At 45.5% G+C, this 21,676-nt stretch overlaps 1 long non-coding RNA gene across 1 annotated transcript; it reads right to left on the bottom strand.

Moving 5' to 3' along the window:
• Nucleotides 1-5,233: 5,233 nt before the first annotated feature.
• Nucleotides 5,234-8,330, bottom strand: LOC130267373 (uncharacterized). The gene is made up of 3 exons (XR_008843158.1): nt 8,268-8,330; nt 8,095-8,164; nt 5,234-7,388 (listed from the first exon to the last, which is right to left on the bottom strand). It is a non-coding gene; the product is annotated as an uncharacterized LOC130267373 (long non-coding RNA).
• Between the last annotated feature and the right edge of the window lie 13,346 nt (nt 8,331-21,676).

Here is a 21,676-nt window from a genome sequence, read left to right as displayed (position 1 = left end):
TGTTTTTTGCAAAAAACAAGCTGAGACTCTACCTCCTCACAGGCCTTATGATTGTCCTATCGACCTCCTCCCGGGCACTACTCCACCCCGGGGCAGAATTTATCCTCTGTCCGCCCCAGAGACTCTTGCCATGTCTGAATACGTCCAGGAAAATTTAAAAAAGGGCTTTATCCGTAAATCCTCCTCTCCTGCCGGAGCCGGATTTTTCTTTGTGTCCAAAAAAGATGGCTCTCTACGTCCTTGCATTGACTACCGCGGTCTTAATAAAATCACGGTTAAGAACCGCTACCCCCTACCCCTCATCTCTGAACTCTTTGATCGCCTCCAAGGTGCCCACATCTTTACCAAACTGGACTTAAGAGGTGCTTATAATCTCATCCGCATCAGAGAAGGGGATGAATGGAAAACGGCATTTAACACCAGAGATGGACACTTTGAGTATCTGGTCATGCCCTTTGGCCTGTGCAACGCCCCTGCCGTCTTCCAAGACTTTGTTAATGAAATTTTTCGTGATCTCTTATACTCCTGTGTTGTTGTATATCTGGACGATATCCTGATTTTTTCTGCCAATCTAGAAGAACACCGCCAGCATGTCCGTATGGTTCTTCAGAGACTTCGTGACAATCAACTCTATGCCAAAATAGAGAAATGTCTGTTTGAATGCCAATCTCTTCCTTTCCTAGGATACTTGGTCTCTGGCCAGGGACTACAAATGGATCCAGACAAACTCTCTGCCGTCTTAGATTGGCCACGCCCCTCCGGACTCCGTGCTATCCAACGTTTTTTGGGGTTCGCCAATTATTACAGGCAATTTATTCCACATTTTTCTACCGTTGTGGCTCCTATCGTGGCTTTAACCAAAAAAAATGCCGATCCCAAGTCTTGGCCTCCTCAAGCGGAAGACGCCTTTAAACGGCTCAAGTCTGCCTTTTCTTCGGCTCCCGTGCTCTCCAGACCTGACCCATCTAAACCCTTCCTATTGGAGGTTGATGCCTCCTCTGTGGGAGCTGGAGCTGTCCTTCTACAAAAAAATTCTTCCGGGCATGCTGTTACTTGTGGTTTTTTTTCTAGGACCTTCTCTCCGGCGGAGAGGAACTACTCCATCGGGGATCGAGAGCTTCTAGCCATTAAATTAGCACTTGAGGAATGGAGGCATCTGCTGGAGGGATCAAGATTTCCAGTTATTATTTACACCGATCACAAGAACCTCTCCTACCTCCAGTCTGCCCAACGGCTGAATCCTCGCCAGGCCAGGTGGTCTCTGTTCTTTGCCCGATTTAATTTTGAAATTCACTTTCGGCCTGCCGATAAGAACATTAGGGCCGATGCTCTCTCTCGTTCCTCGGATGCTTCTGAAGTTGAACTCTCTCCGCAACACATCATTCCTCCTGACTGCCTGATTTCCACTTCTCCAGCCTCCATCAGGCAAACTCCTCCAGGAAAGACCTTTGTTTCTCCACGCCAACGCCTCGGAATCCTCAAATGGGGTCACTCCTCCCATCTCGCAGGTCATGCGGGCATCAAGAAATCTGTGCAACTCATCTCTCGCTTCTATTGGTGGCCGACTCTGGAGACGGATGTTGTGGACTTTGTGCGAGCCTGCACTATCTGTGCCCGGGATAAGACTCCTCGCCAGAAGCCCGCTGGTTTTCTTCATCCTCTGCCTGTCCCCGAACAGCCTTGGTCTCTGATTGGTATGGATTTTATTACTGACTTACCCCCTTCCCGTGGCAACACTGTTATTTGGGTGGTCGTTGATCGATTCTCCAAAATGGCACATTTCATCCCTCTTCCTGGTCTTCCTTCAGCGCCTCAGTTGGCTAAACAATTTTTTGTACACATTTTTCGTCTTCACGGGTTGCCCACGCAGATCGTCTCGGATAGAGGCGTCCAATTCGTGTCTAAATTCTGGAGGGCTCTCTGTAAACAACTCAAGATTAAATTAAATTTTTCTTCTGCATATCATCCTCAATCCAATGGACAAGTAGAAAGAATTAACCAGGTCTTGGGTGATTATTTACGACATTTTGTTTCCTCCCGCCAGGATGACTGGGCAGATCTTCTACCATGGGCCGAATTCTCGTATAACTTCAGAGTCTCTGAATCTTCCTCCAAATCCCCATTTTTCGTGGTGTACGGCCGTCACCCTCTTCCCCCCCTCCCTACCCCCTTGCCCTCTGGTCTGCCCGCTGTGGATGAAATTTCTCGTGATCTTTCCATCATATGGAGAGAGACCCAAAATTCTCTCTTACAGGCTTCATCACGCATGAAGAAGTTCGCGGATAAGAAAAGAAGAGCTCCTCCCATTTTTTCCCCTGGAGACAAGGTATGGCTCTCCGCTAAATATGTCCGCTTCCGTGTCCCTAGCTATAAGTTGGGACCACGCTATCTTGGTCCTTTCAAAATTTTGTGCCAGATTAATCCTGTCTCTTACAAACTTCTTCTTCCTCCTTCTCTTCGTATTCCTAATGCCTTTCACGTTTCTCTTCTTAAACCACTTATCATTAACCGTTTCTCTCCCAAATCTGTTCCTCCCACTCCTGTTTCCGGCTCCTCGGACATCTTCTCCGTCAAAGAGATTCTGGCATCCAAAAAGGTCAGAGGGAAAACCTTTTTTTTAGTGGATTGGGAGGGTTGTGGTCCAGAAGAGAGATCCTGGGAACCTGAGGACAATATCCTAGACAAAAGTCTGCTCCTCAGGTTCTCAGGCTCTAAGAAGAGGGGGAGACCCAAGGGGGGGGGTACTGTTACGCCGAGCGCTCCGGGTCCCCGCTCCTCCCCGGAGCGCTCGCTACACTCTCCTCACTGCAGCGCTCCGGTCAGATCCACTGACCCGGGGCGCTGCGATACCGCCTCCAGCCGGGATGCGATTCGCGATGCGGGTAGCGCCCGCTCGCGATGCGCACCCCGGCTCCCGTACCTGACTCGCTCTCCGTCAGTCCTGTCCCGGCGCGCGCGGCCCCGCTCCCTAGGGCGCGCGCGCGCCGGGTCTTTGCGATTTAAAGGGCCACTGCGCCGCTGATTGGCGCAGTGGTTCCAATTAGTGTTATCACCTGTGCACTTCCCTATATCACCTCACTTCCCCTGCACTTCCTTGCCGGATCTTGTTGCCATCGTGCCAGTGAAAGCGTTTCCTTGTGTGTTCCTAGCCTGTGTTCCAGACCTCCTGCCGTTGCCCCTGACTACGATCCTTGCTGCCTGCCCCGACCTTCTGCTACGTCCGACCTTGCTTCTGTCTACTCCCTTGTACCGCGACTATCTTCAGCAGCCAGAGAGGTTGAGCCGTTGCTAGTGGATACGACCTGGTCACTACCGCCGCAGCAAGACCATCCCGCTTTGCGGCGGGCTCTGGTGAAAACCAGTAGTGACTTAGAACCGATCCACTAGCACGGTCCACGCCAATCCCTCTCTGGCACGGAGGATCCACTACCTGCCAGCCGGCATCGTGACATGGGCCCTTCTGGAATGGGACTGACTTGGTTTATTTGTTTCTGCTCCAGCAGTCTGGACATATATTGTCTGAGGTTCTCTCTTCCTCCTCAATATGTGTCTCATTTGGTAACAAAGGTATGTTATATGGTCTACCATACATCATCTCAAAAGGGCTTAATCCATCTTTAATGGGTGTAATATGCATACTCGGGACAGATTATGGTAAACAGTACATCCAACTTTTCCCTGTCTCTGCCATAGCTTCTCTCAGTTTGCTTTTCAGTATATCATAATGTCTTTCTATGAACCCTGCTGACTGGGTGTGGTGTGTAAAGTGATTTATTACTTCTATACCCATTACTTCTATTAGGTGTTTTATAGTTAAGTTTACAAAATGTGGACCATTATCACTATAGATCTTTTCTAGAATCCCAAATTGTGGAATTGTGTCTTTTAGTAAAGCTTTTGATACTGTTACGGCATCCGCACTTCCTGTGGGAAATACTTGATACTGTTACGGCATCCGCACTTCCTGTGGGAAATACTTGGTGAATGCATAAAATCCATAAAGATGTGTTGGAATGGGTATTTTGATTTGGAAATATGCCTCTCATTGATCTAATACCTCATTGTGGATTGTATGAAATTTTTTTTAGTAGTTAGTGAAGCCGTATACAGTTCTATTAGTGCCCCATACCTCTCCCCTCTTGAGACATGGGTCATCCCATGTATCAATACTGCTGCATAATTGAAACAGTGACTTGGGCAAGATTGGTTTGGTGTCAGATGATCGGTAGATGCCATTAATTATACTACATCCCTTGTTCTTTGTTTGTCTAAAATGCCTTACCCCCTCACTCCTCTAGAAGCTAGGGAGATTCTGTATTCAAGGATGTGTTCTCTAAGCATAAGATAAGCATAATAAGGGGTGTAGGCAGGGAGGGGGACTGTGGTGTGCTGATTTTGGAATTCCTGAAAGCACCAATGCTGCTACATTTCAGTGAATGGAATCTACATAACAAAATAAGCTACAGTACTGGAAATCTCAAGGACAGAAATTTAACACAATAGGACAACAATGTTTTAAAAACAGCACTTTTAAACTGTCAAAAACAGTACAGTATGTTCTACGGAGCCTTGTAATTTTTTAAGGCAAAATTATGCAAAAGGGAACGATGACTTAACAGTATCTGTGATCCAGATAAGCTATACAAAAAAAAAAAATAAAAAAAATAAAAACACAAGAACACACAAAGTAAAAAAAAAAAAAAAACTTGTGCTCTAACAAAGATCTATGAGAAAAACAGAAAAAGAGAGAAGGGGCAAGGGTGAATACAATAATTAAAATTCCAGCCCTGAGATTAAGGAAATCTGGATTTAAAACACCCCCTAACTCTAAGAGTGTATCTCTCTTGATTGTTCCCATATGAACAGTAGTTCAGTGCTGCAGCTGGGTATGCGGGCTGCTATTCTCCCCTCCTCCTCCCCCTCGTTACATATCCTTGAAAATAATATAAACAGGTTTGCATACTCCACAATTTCCATTAATCCGGCAATTTTTTTCATGTACTAAATGTATTACTGCAAATATTGATTACTTTTTATCCCATGAAATTATCTCTTTTGTCACTTACTAAACCACATAATTTACTAAACTATTCACAAATACTTCTGCTATGTTACACAGTTCTTTGTTGATATAAAATGTAAGCCCTTCCCCATTTCTGGCAACGTTTGTGAAGGACAACACAATAATTATATTACAGCTACCTTTAGGACAAGCCCACTTTTCGGAATGCTAGGGCGTTGGCTAGTCCCTGGACAACATTTTGGGACATAAAATATAGTAGAGGCCACAACAAACATTGTATAACAGGAGCCGAGATTCTATCTTTTTATACAACAAAGTTTAAACGTATATCATATTTCACATAAGAGATAGGAGAAAATGTTTGACTTTGTCTTCCATCACTATGGAAATACAATGCTAAACTTAAAAATTTAGCATGTTAGATATAGAAAGTGCTGTATATACAGTAGATATCATTACAGGTTTCACAACATCATACATTCACACATGTACACAGACTCCAGGCAGATGGGAGATGAGGTGGACTGTATTACAGATTTCACAACATCATCTGCAAGCATTCTCTTCTTTTGTAACAACCGATAACACAAAGACTACAAACACAAAGAATCATATACAAGAGATAACATAATAACAGATAGAACACACACAAAGGGCTCTTCATACATACACAAAAGTATAAAAGAATAAAATTATGCAAATATATTCACATAAAATTCAATTAATTCCACATGGATTTTCCTTATCTTTTTGCTAGTTTGAAACGATTCATTATAACACTTTTTATTTATACAAACAGTTTAAAAAAAGAAAGTATTCACTATTATTATTACGCTATTCATTGGTCCAGGGGACCCATGTGGTCCCCCCTGACTCCTTCAGTATATTCTTGAACAAAGCATTAACACTTTTTACAGTTTAAACAAACTTTTTGGTCAATTCTACATGCTTCTTAACCATTCCTGATCTACATTCTTGTACCATAGTATCACTTACAGTACATAAACACTCGCACCTCGTCTAATCCTACCTTCCTCTGCACCTTCTGTAACATACTGTTTCTCAGTCTCTTAAACATTTTTCTTTGCCTTTTAGCTTATAACTGTATTGTTATCCCCTTTTTGATTTTACAAATACACTTTTCAATTCGTCTAAATTGTCTGGGGACAACCCGTAGGCCCTTGGCCACTGTTTCTATCACAGTGTGGTTCATACAAGGGGTACAGGGACTAAGTCCGAGCTCCTGCTCTCATAGAGGAGCAGGTGGAATGCAGCAGCAACACAGACAAATGTAAGCAGATCCCTACACAACCTATTCCCCATCTTTAACAATCCGTGAATTTCTCTGTGATCTACAAAACACCGGAGGAACAGTTTTAGGATTACGGCGACAGAAATAATAGAAGATCAACAGGACCATGAGCAATGCCCAAGCAAGTGGCAGAAACAGAAAATTATGAAATCTTCCACCAGCAACAGTAGTGTTAACAATTGATAAGGTAAAATTAGTATCAAAACCAGACATGAGAGAAAAAGGAAATCAGCCACGCGGTCACTCCTGATGACGCAGCTGTTCCAGCTGTTTACACCAGACAACACTCCTCTGGTGTTCGGTATACCTTTTCGCGAATCTTTTTGCTATCTGTCCTGGACAGCAGGTAGAGTTTATTTATATTAGGCTACACCCCCAAGAAAGCCTCTTTGGCCCCTGTGGCCTCACTGGATCATTCAGAAGCTTAGAAATGTGCCTGTAACCATCGCCATTGTTATGTTTTGTTACAATTAGGTTGTGAATGTCCTGAGACGGCTCTTTGCCTTTACCCTTCATGAGATGTGTCTTGTTTGACACCTTGGCAATGAGACATTTCTAGCTGCAAATTTTTTTTATTTTTCCTCCTTAAATATATGAAGATGTTGAAAAAAAAATGTAAATCAGTTATTTTGTATTTAATTGCTTTGTTACACAATTCTAAGATTATTTAATTTGTTTTACATAACATATGCCAGCGAAAAACGGGATGCTGGCAGCTCCAGCCATAATTATTAGAAGAAGCTCTGTGATGTGAGATGCCAAATAGTCAACAGCTTGAGCCACAAATAAATGTAGGAGGGCGAAGATTTTTATTGCTTCCCTGACTAGTGGCAGTGCAGGTGTGGCAATGCGGTGGCAGGCTTTCCGGTGGTTGGCTTTCCGGTGGTAGGCTGTGCGGTGGCAGGCTGTGCGGTGGCAGGCATTGTGGTAACGGGCATTGTGGCTCACGTATTGGTACCGCTGTGCTGATACCATGGTCTAGAGGAGTTGCAGTAGCCAGATGTTTTTCTGCCCCTCCTGATGTATCTGCCATTGCTGGCACAGATGTAAGAACTAAATATACCAGAAATTATTTGAATGATATATACCATCAAGGAATAATGTATGAACATATGAGAAGCATAAAATAATTTCTTAGCCTAAGAAACAGAGCGGCAGCCAGAGTACAATAACACAAGTCGCTATAATATATCTTGTATCCAAGGCCGATTTCACTTATAACCTAACACTATGGCTATGTTCACTCTTCCTATTTTGAGGCCTCAAAAAAAAAAAAAAAAATGGCCATAGCATGGCTGAAATTTGGGCCATATTTTGGGATGTTTACAACTTAATGTGTCTCAAAATACATGAAAAACAGCATATATCATGGCTATAAATGGACATACACATCAGGGAATAAACAAGCTGTTTTAAAATTAAAGAAGTCCAAATGCATCCTGAAAGTGAAAAATTAGGGGGCCTTTTATTTATGGCGTTTTTTGTTTGTTTTTTCTGGCCAAAAGTGGTTAGAAAAATCCATCAAAAGAAAAAAAAGGGTTAAAAAAAAAAAAAAAAAACCTACAACAATAGTAAATCAGGATCATTGTGTTATTTTAATATCGCTCATTTATCTAAACTACCCGTCTGGGACACTGGCCTTGTTTCCATAGCAATCATTCTTTGTTCAGCTGTCAACATTCCAATGCTAAGCTGTGAGTGGTTACTAGGGACAACAAGGTAGACTTTTTGACCCATTGCGCAAAAATTAGACACTTACTTAAGTAAGTGCGTAATATTTTTCTTTAACTCTTTAAGTTTATTTTTCGCTGCCTGTAACACCTTTTCATCTAGAATAAATGAAGACAAATAAGAATAACACATATTAGTCTCTGATTCAAAACAAATGTCATTACATTTCTCTTTATCTAGCATGAAAATTTTGTATTTTACCTTTCAAATCCATGTACGTAATGCTGTTAACATACTAAATTTTGCTAACATGTAGCATGTTCATCTGGAAAGAAAAAATAGATACCGTATATACTCGAGTATAAGCCGAGTTTTTCAGCACGATTTTTCGTGCTGAAAACACCCCCCTCGGCTTATACTCGAGTGAACTCCCCCACCCGCAGTGGTCTTCAACCTGCGGACTTCCAGAGGTTTCAAAACTACAACTCCCAGCAAGCCAGGGCAGCCATCGGCTGTCCGGGCTTGCTGGGAGTTGTAGTTTTGAAACCTCCGGAGGTCCGCAGGTTGAAGACCACTGCGGCCTTCAACATCATCCAGCCCCCTCTCACCCCCTTTAGTTCTGAGTACTCACCTCCGCTCGGCGCTGGTCCGGTCCTGCAGGGCTGTCCGGTAAGGAGGTGGTCCGGTGAGGAGGTGGTCCGGGCTGCTATCTTCACCGGGGAGGCCTCTTCTAAGCGCTTCGGGCCCGGCCTCAGAATAGTCACGTTGCCTTGACAACGACGCAGATACGTCGTTGTCAAGGCAACGGCTCTATTCCGGGCCGGAAGCGCGGAGAAGAGGCGCCCCCGGTGAAGATAGCAGCCCGGACCACCTCCTCACCGGACCACCTCCTTACCGGACAGCCCTGCAGGACCGGACCAGCGCCGAGCGGAGGTGAGTACTCAGAACTAAAGGGGGTGAGAGGGGGCTGGATGATGTTGAAGGCCGCAGTGGTCTTCAACCTGCGGACCTCCGGAGGTTTCAAAACTACAACTCCCAGCAAGCCCGGACAGCCGATGGCTGCCCGGGCTTGCTGGGAGTTGTAGTTTTGAATCCTCTGGAGGTCCGCATGTTGAAGGCCGCAGTGGTCTTCAACCTGCGGACCTCCGGAGGTTTCAAAACTACAACTCCCAGCAAGCCCGGACAGCCGATGGCTGCCCGGGCTTGCTGGGAGTTGTAGTTTTGAAACCTCTGGAGGTCCGCAGGTTGAAGACCACTGAGGGCGAATGATGAGAAGAGGATGATGAAGGGGGGTGGGGATGATGAAGGGGGGTGTGTGGGATGATTACAAGGGGATGATGAAGGGGGGATGTGTGGGATGATAAGGGGATGTGTGGGATGATGACAAGGGGATGATGAAGGGGGGATGTGTGGGATGATGACAAGGGGATGATGAAGGGGGGATGTGTGGGATAAGGGGATGTGTGGGATGATGACAAGGGGATGATAAAGGGGGGATGTGTGGGATGATGACAAGGGGATGATGAAGGGGGGATGTGTGGGATGATAAGGGGATGTGTGGGATGATGACAAGGGGATGATGAAGGGGGGATGTGTGGGATGATAAGGGGATGTGTGGGATGATGACAAGGGGATGATGAAGGGGGGATGTGTGGGATGATGACAAGGGGATGATGAGGATGTTAATGACGGGTCTGGATGATGACAGGGGGGGATGAGGTATTTCCCACCCTAGGCTTATACTCGAGTCAATAACTTTTCCTGGGATTTTGGGTTGAAATTAGGGGTCTCGGCTTATACTCGGGTCGGCTTATACTCGAGTATATACGGTACATACTGATATTAGGGTTCAACATTCATCTTCTTTTGATTTTTTTTTTCAAAATTTTCATAGAAATCCTAATAATAAAGGTTTTCTCACCAAGTATGCAGATTTCATGTTCAAGGAACTGTTCAACTTCCTTTTCCAGCTCTTTTCTGAATTTAAATTCTTTTACACTTTCTTGATTGAAGATCGGTTTTTTAAACTGATCGATGGCCTTTTTCCCCTTTTTTATCACATTCAATGCAATGTAGGATCTGCGCAATTAGTATCTCTCTTTTCTTTCATACCACACTTTTGCTATCCCTCCCCTTTACCTTCTTCCCAGTACATCCCATAGAGAGCAATAGAGACCTGTATCTTTGTTCTATAGAATACGAGGGCAATTTAAATATAAATACCTCCCATACGGAGGTGATAGATGCACTTTATCTCCACCAGGGTCGAGGACGTACCTGTACGCCCTCTGTGTTTACGGTCACCGCCGGTAACTGGGAGCGATGCCTGCTGAAATCATTCAGCAGGCATCTCGTGTCAATGCCTGGTGGGGTCCTGTGCTAATTCAGACTCCGGGTCAATCGGGTCTCTGGTGTCCTGGAAAAAAATGGTGATATGTACTGTTTGAGACAGCACCAATCACCCTTGCCCGGCAGGTGTGAGGTGGCATGGGTGCCACCTCACAATCGCGTGATTGGTCTGTCGGGACGACCGACCAATCACTAGCCAGCTGGGCGGTGATCAGGGTTGCAATCGGGGCAGGCAGAAGTCCCTTGAGGAGGGGGCGGTGGCAGCAGCGGAAGGATATAGCGAAAGGTGAGGCCTGTGTGCCTCCTGCTGTTGTATTAGTACAACTCTCAGCAGGCACAGCCAAAGGGCATGCTGGAAGTTGTAATTATGCAACAGCTGGAGGCACAACTACAACTTCTAACATGCTCTTTGGCTGTCTGTGCTTGCTGTGAGTTGTAGTTATACAACAGCTGGAGGCTGAAGTATGCCTCCAGCATGCACTAACAGACCGTGCATACTGGAAGTTGTAGTTTTGCAAAAGGTGGAGGCACACTGTTGCGGAAACAATCTGTTACCTAACTCTGTGTTTCCCAACCAGTGTGCCTCCAGCTGTTGCATGCTTCAACTCCCAGTCAATTCAACTCCCAGTCTGTCTGCATGCTGAGAGTTGTAGTTTTGCAGCCCCCCCCCCCTCCCTTCCAGGGAACATTGACATGGGCAGGGGTTTCCAGTAAGCTTTCCGCTGCAAGTTTGAGCTGCAACAAATTTTCATGTCTCGTATGGCACTGTTTCCTAAACTGAACCTCCAGCTGTTGAAAAACAACAACTCCCAGAATTGTCAGACAGCCATTGACTGTCAAAGTATGCTGAGAGTTTAGCAACAGCTGGAGGCAGCCTGTTTGGGAAACACTGCCGTCTGGTATTTTTGCATCCAGGTCTTCCCCTATGCAAATCCCTAATTTGGGCCCCAAATGTGCATGGCGCTCTCTCACTTCAGAGCCCTGTCGTATTTCAAGGCAACAGTTTAGTGCCACATATGGGGTATGTCCGTACTCGGGAGAAATTGCGTTACAAATTTTGGGCTTTTGCCCCTTTTGAAAAGGAAAAGTTGGGGTCTACACCAGCATGTTAATATAAAAATGTTTTTATTTTTTACAATTACATGCTGGTGTTGCCCCTTACTTTTCATCTTTACAAGAGGTAAAAGGAGAAAAAGACCCCCAAAATTTGTAACACAATTTCGCCCGAGTACGGACATACCCCATATGTGGCACTAAACTGTTGCCTTGAAATACGACAGGGCTCTGAAGTGAGAGAGCGCCATGCACATTTGGGGCCCAAATTAGGGATTTGCATAGGGGAAGACCTGGATGCAAAAATACCAGACGGCAGTGTTTCCCAAACAGGCTGCCTCCAGCTGTTGCTTAACTCTCAGCATACTTTGACAGTATGGAAATACCCCAGTATGGAAATACCCCATATGTGGACGTAAAGCGATCTGTGGGCGCATAACAAGCCTCAGGAGTGAGAGCGCACCATGTGCGTTTCAGGCCTAAATTGGTGATTTGCACAAGGGTGGCTGATAGTTACAGCAGTTCTGACATTAACGCAAAAAAAAAAAATACACCCGCGATCTCAAACTTATCCCCCCCCTGCGATCCGCCCCCTGCGATCTCTCTGTACGGGGCCCCGGCTCTCCGCCCAGATAGCGGGTGTCGACCCCCGCACGAAGCGGCGGCCGACACGCCCCCTCAATACATCTCTATGGCAGAGCCGGAGATTGCCGAGGGAAGCGCTTCGGCTCTGCCATAGAGTTGTATTGAGGGGGGCGTGTCGGACGCCACCTCGTGCGGAGGTTGACACGCCCCCTTACCGCGGGCTGTCGGGGCTCCGTACAGGAGATCGCAGGGGGCCCCAGTGGTCGGACCCCCCGCGATCTGCAACTTATCCCCTATCCTTAGGATAGGGGATAAGTTGCTCACCACTGAGTCACCACTGGACTACTCCTTTAACATCCCACAGGTGTTTGACAATTTTTTGTTAAAATTGGACATTTTATATTTAAAATGTTTATTTTTTTTTTCACTAAAATGCAGTGCCGCATTATGTACATGGGATGATCATTCCCACATATACATTAGATAACAGCCCATCTGGTGTCAGTTTTAACCTGTTAAGGACCCAGGGCATACCTATACGTCCTGAGTCCGCTCCTATTCTATAAAGCGGGGCCACAGCGTGATCAATGTAAAAGATCAGTGTGTGCAGTGCTATAGGTCCCTATGGGAGCTATAACACTGCAAAAAAAAAAAAAGTGGAAAAAAAGATCATTTAACACCTCCCCTAATAAAAGTTTGAATCATCCCCGTTTTCCCCTTTAAAAAAAAAAAAACAGTGTAAATAAAAATAAACATATGTGGTATTGCCGCATGCGGAAATGTCCGAATTATAAAAGTATATCGTTAATTTAACCACATGGTCAATGGCGTACACCGAAAAAAATCCAATGTCCAAAATAGTGCATTTTTGGTCACTTTTTATATCATGAAAAAATTTATAAAAAGCGATCAATAAGTCCTATCAATGCAAATATGGTACCCACAGAATAAAGAGAAGGTGTCATTTTTTCCGAAAAATTTACTGTGTAGAAACGGAAGCCCCCAAAATTTACAAAATGGCGTATTTTTTTCAATTTTGTCTCACAATGAATTTTTTTTCCGTTTCGCCGTAGATCTTTGGGTAAAATGACTGCCGTCATTACAAAGTAGAATTGGTGGCGCAAAAAAATAAGACATCATATGGATTTTTAGGTGCAAAATTGAAAGAGTTATGATTTTTTAAAGGTAAGGAGGAAAAAACGAAAATGCAAAAATGGAAAAACCCCGGGTCCTTAAGGGGTTAACCACAACTCTGGGTTTACTATTTTAATTTGAGCACTTTAATATAAGTTATATTTTAAGGGGTGATCGATTAGGGGTGTTTTTACCTCGGGCTGCGGCCCTGGTGTTCAGTAAATAATTCATATTGTATAAGTGAATCAATATATAATTTATTTGGAATGTCTATTTTCCTTACAAGCAAAGGGTTTCAAAGTTACAAAATGCAAAATTATCTAATTTCTTGGAATTTTTCATCAAGAAATCATGCACGTATTGACGAAAATTTACCACTAACCTAAAGTTGAATATGTCACGAAAAAACAGTCTCGGAATCAAATTCATAAGTAAAAACATCCCAGAGTTATTGATACATAAAGTGACAGAGGTCAGATTTGAAAAAAATGCTCTAGTCCTTAACCTCTTAAGGACGTAGGGCGTATGCATACCGAGTCCTTAAGGACGTGGGGTATATGAATTCCGGTCCCCGCCGCTAGCCAGTTGGGGACCGGACCAGGATGACTGCTGATATCTATCAGCAGGCATCCCCTGCATATGCCCAGGGGGGTCCTGAGACACCCCCCACCCCCATGCCGGCGGTCAATTCAGACCGATGATTTTCGGCGGGTCCAGGTCATACCGGTGTCCGGTGACCCGGAAAATCAGGGGGATCGGGGGTGTCCAAGACACCCCCAGTCACCCTGAAGGGATAGGAGTTAGGTGGCAGGGGTGCCACCCCTCCTATCTCTGCTATTGGTCGTCAAGACGCGACGACCAATAGAAGATCGGGGGCGGGGGGGTTAAAGTTCGGTTCCCCCGTCCTGCCCACCGACGGTACTCCGGGCAGAATGGGGGAACTGTAGCGTGACCGGCGGCGGCAGCGGTGGAGGTCCCTTACCCGATCGGCGTCGTCGGGCAGCGATGGCGTATGGCTCCCTCGTGGCACCCTGATGAAGACTACGGAAGCCGATGAGTAGTTGCCTAGTAACATCTGGGGGGGCTAAACTTTGGAGACCACATACAGTGCTCTCTAAACTGTAGCCCCCCCCAGATGTTGCAAAACTACAACTCCCAGCATGCACAGACAGCCGTTTGGGCATGCTGGGATTTGTAGTTTTGCAAGATTTAGAGGGCTGCAGTTTGGAGATGACTTTGCAGTGATCTATAAACTGTAGTCCTCCAGATCTTGCAAAACTACAACTCCCAGCATGCCCACACAGCAGTTTGCTGTCTGGGCATGCTGTGATTTGTAGTTTTGCAACATCTGGAGGGGCACAGTTTGGAGATCACGCTGCAGTGGTCTCTGAACTGTGGACATGCAGATGTTGCAAAAGTGCAAATCCCAGCATGCACTTCGGTGATCAGTAGATGCTGGGTGTTGTAGTTTTGCAACAGCTGGAGGCACCCTGGTTGGTGCAACAGCTGGAGGTTTGCCCCCCCCCCTCCCCCATGTGACTGTACAGGGTACAGTCACACAGGTAGGTTTACAGTAAGTTTCCTGCTTCAAGTTTGGGCTGCAGCAAATTTTCTGCCGCAGCGCAAACTCCTAGCGGTAAACTCACTGTAAACCTGCGCCAGTGTGAATGTACCCTAAAAACACTACACTACACTAACACAAAATAAAGGGTAAAACACTACATTTACACCCCCTTACACTGCCCCCCCCCAATAAAAATAAAAACCATTGTACCGCAGTGTTTCCAAAACGGAGCCTCCAGCTGTTGCGAAACAACAACTCCCAGCATTTCTGGACAGCCACTGACTGTCCAGGCATGCTGGGAGTTTTGCAACAGCTGGAGGCACCCTGTTTGAAAATCAAAGGCGTAGAATACCCCTCTGTCCACCCCTATGCAATCCCTAATATAGTCCTCAAATGCGCATGGCGCTCTCTCACTTCGGAGCACTGTCGTATTTCAAGGAAACAGTTTAGGGTCACATTTGGGTTATCTCCATACTCGGGAGAAATCGCACTACAAATTTTGGGGGGCTTTTTCTCCTTTTACCCCTTATGAAAAGGAAAAGTATGGGGTCTACATCAGCCGGTTAGTGTAAAAAAAATATATATTTTTACACTAACATGCTGGTGTTGGCCCATACTTTTTATTTTCACAAGAGGTAAAAGGAAAAAAAGACCCCCAAAATTTGTAACGCAATTTCTCCTGAGCACGGAAATACCCCATATGTGGGCGTAAAATGCTCTGCTGGCGCACAACAAGGCTCAGGAGTGAGAGTGCACTATGTACATTTGAGGCCTAAATTGGTGATTTGCACAGGGGTGTCTGATTTTACAGCGGTTCTGACATAAACGCAAAAAAATAAATACCCACATGTGACCCCATTTTGAAAACTACACCCCTCATGGAATGTAATAAGGGGTGCAGTGAGCATTTACCCCCCCCCCCCCACAGGTGTCCGACAGATTTTTGGAACAGTGGTCTGTGAAAATGAAAAATGTAATTTTTCATTTGCACAGCCCACTGTTCCAACGATCTGTCAAATGCCAGTGGGGTGTAAATACTCACTGCACCCCTTATTAAATTCTGTGAGGGGTGTAGTTTCCAAAATGGGGTCACATGTGGGGGGGTCCACTGTTCTAGCACCACAAGGGGCTTTGTAAATGCACAAGGCCCCCGACTTCTATTCCAACCAAATTCTCTCTCCATAATCTCAATGGCGCTCCTTCTCTTCTGAGCATTGTAGTTCATCAGCAGAGCACTTGACATCCACACATGGGGTATTTTCCTACTCAGAAGAAATTGGGTTATAAATTTTGGGGGGCATTTTCTTCGATTACCCCTTGTAGAAATGTAAAATTTTGGGGAAAACCAGCATTTTAGTGAAAAAAAAAATGTATTTCCACATCCAACTTTAACGAAAAGTCGTCAAACAACTGTGGGGTATTAAGGCTCACTGTACCCCTTGTTACGTTCCCTGAGGGGTGTAGTTTCCAAAATAGTATGTCATGTGGGGGTTTTCTTGCTGTTCTGGCACCATAGGGGCTTCCTAAATGTGACATGCCCCCCAAAAACCATTTCAGAAAAACTCACTCTCCAAGATCCCATTGTCGCTCCTTCCCTTCTGAGCCCTCTACTGCGCCCGCCGAACACTTGACATACACATATGAGGTATTTCCTTACTCCAGAGAAATTGGGTTACAAATTTTAGGAAGATTTTTCTCCTTTTACCCCTTGTAAACATTAAAAAACTGGGTCTACAAGAACATGCGAGTGTAAAAAATGAAGATTTTGAATTTTCTCTTTCACTTTGCTGCTATTCCTGTGAAACATCTAAAGGGTTAACACACTTACTGAATGTCATTTTGAATACTTTGAGGGGTGCAGTTTTTATAATGGGGTCATTTGTAGGGTATTTCTAACATGAAAGCCCCTCAAATCCACTTCAAAACTGAACTGGTCCCTGAAAAATTATGATTTTGAAAATTTTGTGAAAAATTGGAAAATTGCTGCTATACTTTGAAGCCCTCTGATGTCTTCCAAAAGTAAAAACATGTCAACTTTATGATGCCATTTATTAAAACTTTTTTTTATACACTTTATTAGACTTTTAAGAATCATTAGATTCCTCAGACAGATGAATAGAGTTCTATTGAACTCCATTGATCTGCAATCCATTGATCCATTGGTCCAGCCATACTCTATCAATAACAGAGCCACGGAGAGCAGGGAAGCAGAGGTAAGCCCTCCGGCTACCTCCACAGTGGATGGCCCGCCCACGATCGCGCTGCGGGGGGGCAATCCACACCACTAGCCCACCAAGAAGCATTCACAGATCCCTTTAGACACCGCTGTCAGCTTTGACAGCGGCGATCTAAAGGGTTAATGCTGGCTATTAGCAGCGGCTCCCGGCTACTGAGAACAGCCAGGGGCTGCAGAGTATGGAGCGGGCACGAGTCCGGAGCCCGCTCCATACACAATGCAGAGCACCTCATGCTAGATATTAGCGGTGGTGATGCATCAGCGGCCCCCGGCTACTGAAATCAGCCGGGGGTCACAGAGTACGGAGCGGGCACGAGTCGGAGCCCGCTCTGTACACCCAGAGAGCCGCCGCATCAGATCTGGCCTGCCCGGCTCCATAAATGTGGAACTTGTATCTCCTGATACCCGGGACATGCTGTTCCGGGCGTCAGGAGATGCAAATTCCACATCCCTAAAAGGATCGATTCAAAAATATTTTGAATCGATTCAGTATCGCCAAGTGAAAAATCGCGATAATCGCGCAAATCGATTTTTTCTTACATCCCTACTAGACATCTTATCCCCTCTCCAAAGGAGAGGGGATAAGATTTCTGATCGTGGGGGTTCCGTTGCTGGGGACCCCCGCGATCTCTCCTGTAGCACCCCCGTTCACCAGCTGCATGGAGCGGAGAATGCTCCATGACTGATGACAGGAGATACAGGGGCCTCAATGCAAGCCTATAGAAGGGGGCATGCAGCTGGTGAACGGGGGTGCTGCAGGAGAGACCGTGGGGGTCCCCAGCGGCAGGACCCCCACGATCAGACATCTTATCCCCTATCCTATGGGTAGGGGATAAGATGTCTAGGGGCGGCATACCCCTTTAAAGTCAAAATGGGCTTCGTCCTTAACCGCTTAAGGACCCATGACGTACCGGTACGTCATGAGTCCGCTCCCGTTCTATAACGCGAGGCCCTAAAAAGTTATAGGGGTCAGAAGAGGACAATTTTAAACGTATACATTTTCCTGCATGTAGTTATGATTTTTTCCAGAAGTACGAAAAAATCAAACCTATATAAGTAGGGTATCATTTTAATCGTATGGACCTACAGAATAAAGAGGTGTCATTTTTACCGAAAAATGTACTGTGTAGAAACCTAAGCCCCCAAAAGTTACAATATGGTGTTTGTTTTTTTTTTTTTTCAATTTTGACTCACAATGATTTTTTTTCCCAAAAAAACAGAAAAACCCCGGGTCCTTAAGGGGTTAAGGGCAGCTTCACACATGGTGCATCCGTTTCGTATTTCACGTTGCGGACGCACCAATGCCAATCACAGAGGGACTGCCGAGCGAGATACCATCTGCAGCTGGGTAGCTCTGTGTGTCCCCTCATAGCGGCGGATTAAATCCACCACTTAAAGCTGACACACAGAGCTACCTGGCCGCAGCCGGTATCTCGCTCTGTAGTCCCTCTGCGATTGGTGTTGGCACATTCACAGCATGAAATACACTGCAGATACACCTTGTGTAACCCTGCCCATAGGAAGTTTTCTGAGATCTTGGTATTGATATACTGTTCTTAGGACAGGTGATCAATATGAGATTGTGAGTGTTCACTTTCAGCACCCTCCTCACCTGTCTCTTTAAAGGGGCCAACTTGCTAGGGCGAGTGCTGCGGCCATTTTTATTTATACTCTACACAGCACATACTATATACATAGTGCAAGTATATGGGCCCATGTAAATAGGAAGAGGCTGCTGCTCTGGCCCAGGAACATGTATCCCTTAGCAGCTGAGAGTGAAATAGTGGTTAAGCTCTTTTTTTCTTTGGTATACATATAATAACACTGTCACAATATATAGGCATCTTGGCAACAGGTGACATTTTGAAAAACAGCGGCACTGGGTCGGAGGAGCGGTGACGTTATCGTTCACTGATAAACAGCAACAATTTAAAATACATATTTCAAGCCAGTATTAAGTAGTTGTCTTAAGTTTGCCTGCACAATATATCGTAATTGAATCGCAATTTTTGCAGATTACCGTATTTTGATTTTACCACCCGGTGAAATCTGGAAATGACCTGCTCTTGTGGCTTCACCCGTCGCAGTGGCGGAGGCTCCTGCTGCTCTGGCTCTGAGCAGCAGCGGTGGAGGATCGGGATGGCTTAAATGGCTATATGCACAACTCTGGCATCCCATGTGACTGGCGCAGACGTACTACTTTAGAAATGTCGCTCCTCCCAGCAGTGCTTAGCCTTCCTCACTTCCTTCCAGCGCTCTATAGTGCAGCCATGTATGAGTAACCTCCAGAGAGTGTGCAGGCCAGACCATGTACATGAAATGGTAAGGAGGAAATAAGTTTATTTCTCCCCATTTTATATCCATACAATTAACATTACATGGAGGGGATTAGGCTATATGAGGGGAATGTCTATGAGAGGAATAGGGCTATATGAGGGGAATGGCTGTAGGAATTTCATATAGCTGTCCCCCCTCACATTGTCAATTCCCTTCATATAGCTGTCCCCCCTCATATAGCACAATCCCCCTCATATAGCCCATTTCCTTTTATATAGCCATCCTCCCATTTATATCACAATCTCCCAATATAGCTGCCCCCTCTCATGTATCACAATCCCTTCATATAGTTGTTCCCCCTCATATAGCCCATTTCCCTCAAATAGCTGTCCTCCCTCATATTACCCAATCCTCTCATATAGCCAAATCCCCTCATATAGCCGCCCCCGCCCCCCATCCTTATAGCTGTCCCAGCTCACATATTCCATTTCCCTCAGATAGCTGTCCCCCCCTCATAAAGCCTAATCCTCTCATACAGCCCAGTTCCCCTCATATAGCCTGGTATGTATTGTCTGTTATGTATGTTCAGTGCCACTAGATGGCGCTGTAACTGAGACAATCTGAAATAGTATAGCAATGTCAGTTATCTTTGTTGTCACATATGTAAAAAAAAGAAGAAAAAAACTCTTTGGTTTTTTTGTTCAGTCTCCATTTAGTTTGACCCTAAAATTATATAAACCAGTGCTATGGGTGCAATGAGCTAGACCTGGTGTATAGTATATGTATGGGTACAATGAGGTGAACCTGGTGTACAGTATAAGTATGGGTACAATGAGCTGGACCTGGTGTACAGTATATGTATGGGTACAATGAGGTGAACCTGGTGTATATTCTATGTATGGGTACAATGAGGTGAGCCTGGTGTATATTATATGTATGGGTGTAACACTCACGGTTCAATAGACAGGAACACTTGCGGTAGTGGATCCGCTGGACCTGCGTGGCAGATGACGTGGGCCATACCAGGGAGCGGGGTCTGAAGTGCTGCTGGTTTTCACCAGAGCCCGCCAAAAAGCGGGATGGACTTGCAGTGGCAGGCGGCACCCTGGTCACTACCCATGGCACGACTCGACCACACAGGCGGCTGAGGAGGTTCGAGGCACAGGTAGGATACGGCAACTCGTGGTCAGGATAGCAGAAGGTCAGGGCAGGTGGCACAGGAGCATAGTCAGGAACGTAGCAGAAGGTCAGTAGGCAGGCGGCAAAGGAGCAAGGTCAGGTCACGGAACAAAGAGGTCAGAAAACGGCAAGGCAACTCACAGGAACGCTTTCTCTCAGGCATTAGGGCAACAAAGATCCGGCAGGGGTACGTGGGAGGTGCAGAAGCTTTTAACCGTGTGACAGGTGCAACGGATAATTACGGGCACACTGGCCCTTTAATTCTTAGAGCGGAGCTGAGAGGAAGCAGCAGAGGACAGAGGTGAGTGAGGGGCTGGGATTTGCATGCGGGTGCGTCCTGCAATGCGATTCCCAGCCCCACCAGCTGGGGAAGAGAAGGAGACAATGCGCTCACGGCCAGAGTGAGTGGCCGGAGCACAAGTTGTCACAATGGGTACCATGAGGTGAACCTGGTGTACAGTATATGTATGGGTACAATGAGGTGAACCTGGTGTACGGTATAAGTATGGGTACAATGAGGTGAACCTGGTGTACGGTATATGTATGGGTACAATGGGGTGAACCTGGTGTACGGTATAAGTATGGGTACAATGAGGTGAACCTGGTGTACAGTATATGTATGGGTACAATGAAGTGAACCTGGTGTACAGTATATGTATGGGTACAATTAGATGAACCTGGTGTACGGTATAAGTATGGGCACAATGAGCGGAACCTGGTGTACAGTACAGTAGAATCTTCCAATAGCGGACAGTCATGGGGGGAAAAAAGTGTTCACTATTGAGAGATGTCCTCTATTGGGAAAAAGGCTCTAAATTCTTTCTGAATGTCCAAATACTGTACTGTACTCACTCCAGGGTGTAATTACCTATAAAACATGATAAAAAGCAATATTACAGTAGAATCTCCCAATACAGAAATTTAGGTGCACTACTGTGGTAGATGTATACAATGACATTGGCTATCCGTCAACACTGATGGATAGCCAATGTCAATGCCAATGTGATTGGATAGTTAATGTCATTGTATACATCTACCACAGTAGTGCACCTAAATTTCTGTATTGCATTATTCTAATTGTTACACATCCACACCGTTTATCTGGTGTAGGATTCTATTGTGGCACTTGTAGTCCACTGCAGGCATCTTCCATTTTATGCATTTTTATGCTGGGGATAGCCCCTAGCAACGGACTACAAGGGCAGGATCTGCTCCCCCAGTAGAATCTCCCAGTAATGTTTAATTCCCCCTCTTGATCCCTCCAATGACACCTCATTATTCCCCCTTTGAACC

The sequence above is a fragment of the Hyla sarda genome, chromosome 4 (genome assembly GCF_029499605.1).
Source record: "Hyla sarda isolate aHylSar1 chromosome 4, aHylSar1.hap1, whole genome shotgun sequence".
Taxonomy (NCBI): Eukaryota; Metazoa; Chordata; class Amphibia; order Anura; family Hylidae; genus Hyla; species Hyla sarda.
The sequence above is the reverse complement of the archived record's forward strand: the minus strand, read 5'-3'. Positions and strand labels throughout refer to the sequence as shown.